The sequence below is a fragment of the Hyalella azteca genome, unplaced genomic scaffold (assembly GCF_000764305.2).
Source record: "Hyalella azteca isolate HAZT.00-mixed unplaced genomic scaffold, Hazt_2.0.2 contig422, whole genome shotgun sequence".
NCBI classification, from domain to species: Eukaryota; Metazoa; Arthropoda; class Malacostraca; order Amphipoda; family Hyalellidae; genus Hyalella; species Hyalella azteca.
In genome coordinates, this window is record NW_025930774.1 from 111,858 (window position 1) to 118,349 (window position 6,492).

Here is a 6,492-nt window from a genome sequence, read left to right on the forward strand (position 1 = left end):
CTTATTTCGTATTGCCTTTATCTAACATTTCGGGTGTGATCACTTGTTGCGGTTGAGTAGGTCCGAATAACGGACTTCAGTACCTTAGTTGAAATTTATTTCGTTGCTTGTTTTTCACATAGATGACTTGTGAAAACACTCCACGAATGCATTGGAGACAGGTCAAAGTAGACAAGTGATGCAGTAGGCAGCCAGTTCTATGAATGGATGATGATTTTGAAGATCAATGAAATATTGAATGGCACCCTAGAATTCAAGTGGCACTGAAACAAGTAAGTGGCACTGTAGAATTCAAAACCACCAAAGTAGTGGAGCTTGCGTCGCAGAGATCAGTTCAAAAACCTCACTCGTCCTAGGTCATATCATCACTGATCAGTAATCAATCAATGATCATCACTCTCGTGCTTATATTGCACTAATCACTTACGTTAAATGTTAACAATTAGATTGGGGTTATAACCACCCAAGCGGTAAACTTGCGGTTCCAAAAATGGCGGGAAACCTCTAGTCGCGCCGCTCTGAAGGTAATCTATATAATCCACGCCAACGCTGGAGGAAGTTCAAACTTCAGAGGTGGAACTTAATGCAGTAAATTTGCAGAAAGTCAGAAAATACCAGATTTAGGCAAATATACCAGATCTAAAATATTCATACCAGACATCTTCTGGAAATACCAGATTTGCGAAATCTGATATGGAAATATACCATCTGGCAACGCTGGACTGCCGCGAGAAAGGGGCTGGCTATGATATCATATTACAAAGAGTATAAGCTCGAGGGTAGTGACTGGCCGAGCTTCAGGCAGATCAAAGATTTCAAACGATGGTCGCGAAAACCTCGCTCTCAGACTTCGCTGCGTTCTGAGTACAAGCCTAATTAATATTAATTATTAAGGACCTGAGGGAGCTGGCAAGGTATTGTGCACATGCGAAGTCCTGATGGGAAAACAGGGGAAGATCGCCCACCTTTTTTGAGACATTCAGTTGCTATCACTAAACGAGTTCTGATTCATCTGTAGGCTTGCACAGCGGTGCGGTAGGCTCCGAGGTACCAGAAGTGAACTGAATAGTTAAGGATTGGGCGTGTTATAGTTATGAAGGTGACACTGATCTTCCTTTTTAAATCCAATTTCGTATCGCCCAGGCTTTTCGAATACGCAGGATACTAATCAAACTTTTCAAATATCTGCATAACTTATTTTGATTACTCATTCTGTGGTTATGATCCCATGCAAACTTCGACTACAGACTAATTAGTGGCATGTTCCAGTCTATTAACAACTTCCACGAATTAATTAATTTTATACTTGGCCGCAGGAAGACCTTGATCTACCAGTTTTTGTTTATTGGCTCATATATGATTCGTTCCTAATTTATTGGTGTTGTAGCTTCTCACGCCTAATTTATTTGTGTGGTTTTTACAGGACTACGTTCCCAGAAGCTTACTTGAAGCTAGAAATCAATGCCAAAGTTTTTAGTGTTAAAATTTCTTTAAGAAAACAATTTGAATATTGCTCATTTTCCCTTCAATTTTTTATTGGATCCCTAGATACTGAAAATGCTGCCTCTTTATAATTTCGGTATGCACTGCTGGTGTGAAAACTCGAGTCTCTGAGATAGTTTACAACATCCAATATATCATCGTGCCTCACCCTGTAATCCTTTTATTTATGATTACTAATTACTCTCAGTCTAACTACTATATTATTCTCCTGCTTTAGCTCATGGACATTAATAAGAACATATCAGAACTCAGAGAAAATTCGTATAGTTCATCTAATAATAAATTAATAAACGGATGTCATAGAAACGACACATGTGTGAACACTGAACAGTTTAATTCAATCTGACCATTGACTCCCGTGATTAGAGCGTCGGTAATTCTGATTTGAATTATATTATACTGTATAGAACTTAGTTTGAGGGTGAATTAATTAACAACTTGAGTTATGAAAGTTATTGTATGGTAGAGACTTTGAGGACAGGTTTTAAGAAGGCTACAGTAATTTGGGTTGAAACTGTATAAAGCTTGTATAAGACGCCAATATTCTCGAGACCGTGAGACCGAGGGTTTGTTTATAGTTTGGAACGGACGAGGTTACCAAAGGGTTGACTCTTGTGTAACTCGAAACTGTCGCGGAGTACCTTGCTAGGCTTATGTGTGCGTGACGTCTCCCTATATAAGGGGCCAAAAATTCACGCCAAAAGGTTATATTGAAGTCACGGTCTCGAGTACGGTCTGCTGTCTGCTGACGTTGTGACGGCTGAGGCCGTGAGGCCAGCGGTTTCGCCGCTTTCGAACTTCGGCTTTCGCGAGAAACCGAGACTCACCGAGGCCGCTACGATTCCTGTGAGCACGTCATAAAGATACAAGGGACCTTCACGACTTCGACATATTAATGTACTGTCAACATCAACAATCTGGCTGCGACTCAGCCGTGAGACAACGAGAGAGACCACGAGATGTCTAACGATTATAACGCCGGCATTCTTGATCATGCCTTATGTGCAATACTAATTTTAGACAACCATTTTTTACCTTTGTATATTGCTTGTTTACAGAAACCGATTTTATAAAGAAAATGAAAACGAAAAATCGTGTATTCAAATCCTTCGACAAACGAATATACGTAACAGTCATGAACTATTTTAGCTCAGCTGTTGCCTACTGCTAGGTGATAGCAAAGAAATTTTATTAGATATAACTACCAACCTCCATTGCTCAGTCTGGATTTCAGTCTGTTCATTATTTATTATTTTCATGTAGTATCATGTACAAGAAACTTGGTTATTAATTTTCATTCTTGCTGTTGCCTAAGCAACAATGAGTCGAGTCTTGATGCATGCGATAATTATTTATAAGCCTTTGTCGTCCACCCAATTCATGTCTGCCACCACAATAAACAAACGTGCTGGTGCTTAATCTCAATGTTAACTTCTATTTGTAACTTCACACGTTCAGCAGTTAGACTGTCTCATAAAGTTTAAATCTAGAAGTGCAGAAAAAGTGTCATTTATTTACACAAACGATTTTTGTAGAAAATAATTTTGAACTTTTGAGCATTTCAACGAGAATTATTGAGCATGTAGAACGCAGTCTGAAATAAAATCATTCAATAAAAATTATACAAATTTTATTTACTGGTTAAAATTGTTAGATTGTTCTGTACAAGATGAGTTCAAACAGTTGCTGCATTAACTGACAGGATCGATGGTGACAGGTCATATGGCCTATCAAGGATTCGAGTTATGTCAAGAAATATTTATGAATTTAATGTGGATTAAATTTAATCAAATTCAAGCGGTAAACTGAGAGTTGGAGATGAGCTTGGAGTAGGTTAAGCAAGGATAAGTTAGATCATTATGATATAATAATAAATAATCTAACCTAATCTATCTTAGCCTAAACTAACCTAATGCAACTGAAAGTTTCATTTTGAAAAATAAATGTAAAATAATTCCTTTCGCAGCGTATTGCCTAATAAGTCCTTGTGTTATGAATTTCTTGCAGATGCGTACAGAATTGAGGGAAAATAGCTATTGAGTTGCGCAAAAAATGCTTTATTGTATTTTAATCGAACAGGAAATGTCGAAGTATACCGCGGCGAATCGCCGATAATTAGTTATGTTCTGAATATCATGCATAGCCTAAAGGCTCAGAATTCTGAGCTAGGTGTTTTAAATGTCATTTTCCCCGCGTTTTTTGATGTTTGTACTTAATTTTCTAATGTAAAATCTTCGTGTGGTTATTCTTCGTGCAAGTTCACGTCTTCTAAATTCATAACAATTGTTTCCGATATATCCGCTATTTTGTCTATTCCCGACAAATTCCTTGAACTAAATAGTACTGTTATAATTTGAACTGTTATACAAAGGGTCATTGTATGTAAATCTTCGGCCCTTTGATTTGTAAGTGATATTGTAACTGCATGCAGCAGCGAGTAAAAGAGTTTGCACAGACCTCAATAATTTTAGTTTAGCTACAATTAATAGCAGTAAGAAAATTTCTAACTGAGAAATCAGCTAGAAGTTTGCTTGGTTTCCTCCAGATACTCAAAAGAGCCATAAGAAGTAGCGTGACAATTTCACTTCAGTCATTGAACTCAACCTTCCAACGGGAGGCACAAGCTGGCAACCCTCGATCAGCTTATAGCTACCTACGGTTTTTGTGTTCGGCTCATGTTCATAAGAAGGATATTAACATAACATAACATAGTGATGTCGGCGCTGAAGTGTAGGCCTGATGTGGCTGTCGCCGATTCTTTTCCTTTTCGTGCCTTGTTCATAGATCTAAACTCGTGTCATTTGACCGGATCTTTTCATGACTGGCGATAGTTTGAAGTAGCTACTAGACTTCCACCGGGTTCGATAAGGAGCTAGGCATTTCAAATCTGAACATATATTTTTCCATAGCTTTATCTAGTCTGTTCTTGAACGCGTTCATACTTGGGGGCCAACGATGTCATCGGGAAGGCTGTTCCACATGTCAGTGATTCGAAGCGAGAAGAAATTTTGTCGCGTGGAGAAGTTGCAGCGCAGTTTTTTAGTTTATAGCCGTGGCCCCCGGTGTTGGTTCTTGTTTCAAGTTCTAGTAATCCTTCGGGGACCTTGTATAAACCATTAGTATACTTGTATACTTCAATGAGGTCCCCACGCAGACGTCGATAACTGAGGCTTGGAAGCTTCATAATCTTCAATCTTTCTTCATAGGACTTGCCCTTCAAGCCTGGAATTATCCTTGTTGCACGTCTTTGAACATTCTCTATTAAATTTCTGTCATTTTCGAATCTCGGTGACCACACAACGTTTCCAAACTCTAGACTCGGGCGTACGACGGCAACAAACAACTGCTTCATCGTTTCTGCATCTAGGAACTCGTATGAGCGTCTGATTAGTCCAAGAAGTTTGTTGGATGTGTTAGCTTGCGTTTCAACATGCTTAGAAAATTTCAGCTCCTTGTCGACATAAACTCCGAGATCTTTTTCCACACTAGACTTTTCAATCATTACTCTCTCGTTGCAACCATGTCTTCTCATACTGTAATCTTGCTGTTCATTGTTCTTTCCGAGGTGAAGTACTTTACACTTGTCAGCATTAATTGTCTACCATTATTTAATTGTGCGGAAATTATTCCTCTCTATAGCGATGTTCTCATTCAACATCAGAATTCCACTATAATTTTTTAAATGGGTGATGGACTTGCAAATAATTTTAGTTTACTGCATGATGGCGCCGACATTTTAGACCCTTCCTCGGCTGCCGTCTACTGGCTATCGTCTTGTCAGTCGGTCAGTGACTGTCGTGAGGGAAGATACGAGTGCATATGAGGCAAGCATTTCCTGCCTGCTTCGCCAGTCGGGCATAAAGTTCTTTTCTGCTAGGTACCTAAAAATTTATTATTTATGTTGAAAAGGAAATGTTACAAAATCCCCACTCTTTGGTGGCTGCAACGTTCATCATGGACACATTCCTTGGACGTCAATTTTAGTTATTTTTAAGTCAATATCTGAAAATGTTTAAGTCTTAATACTATAATAATATTATTAATAATATTGTTATAATATAATACTCTCCATATCGATGAAATTTAACTCGAATTGAATTATTACGGACATAAAAATCTGCAAAAAATTGACTCTTCCTGTTTAAACACATAAAAAATTTTCCTTCGATCATTTTTATCTATTTGATTCGGTTTAGATGCAAAATTTTCAACATATTCAATTGTATATTTTTGTTGACACTGTACGGACAAATTTTCATGAAGTTCATTTATATTGTTGACGTCTCCATGGGAAAAATTCAAGTAAAATTTGTTTTATCACCGATCGCCAGCGACGTTTTTCAATTAGTTATTTAAGGTAAAAGAACCTTTCCTGGCTAGACCCAACCTTAGTAAAATTGTAAAAAAAGTGTCTAAAAAACATTTTTCACACCTCTAGCCCTCACCTAACAAGATTTTCGTTGCTGAAATCAATAAATAAAAGGTTGCTGAAATCAATAAAGTTTTCTAATAGCTACTTCTGTAGCAATGACGTTTTTCCGCAGGTCACTTATTAGCTGGTTAGTTATATGTAGCAGCTCAACTAGAGTACCTAAAGATAGGAAACATATTCCAGCTGGTCTGTATTAAAAATTCGCTATCCACTAGGCTAGTGTTAGAAAAGTAATTGCCGGTTGGTGTCTACTTGACGAATCATCTCTCATGACGTTTTTCTTGTTCTCGCTCAAACAATACATATTTTCAAACATCAATTGGCATGCTGCAATTTTTCTCACACTAATGTCGCAAGTTTCATCAGACAACTTTTCTCAACAATATAACTTGTTATTCTCAGGCCTGTCTGACACCGGCCTTATTAGGTATGTCATTGAGGCATAATTAAATATCGAACTGTAAATACCATTCCATAATTACCTAGGATGAAATATAGAATAATAGATGTTGAGAACAATGAATCTGTAGTGAATACGTGGAATCAATGTTTTTGAT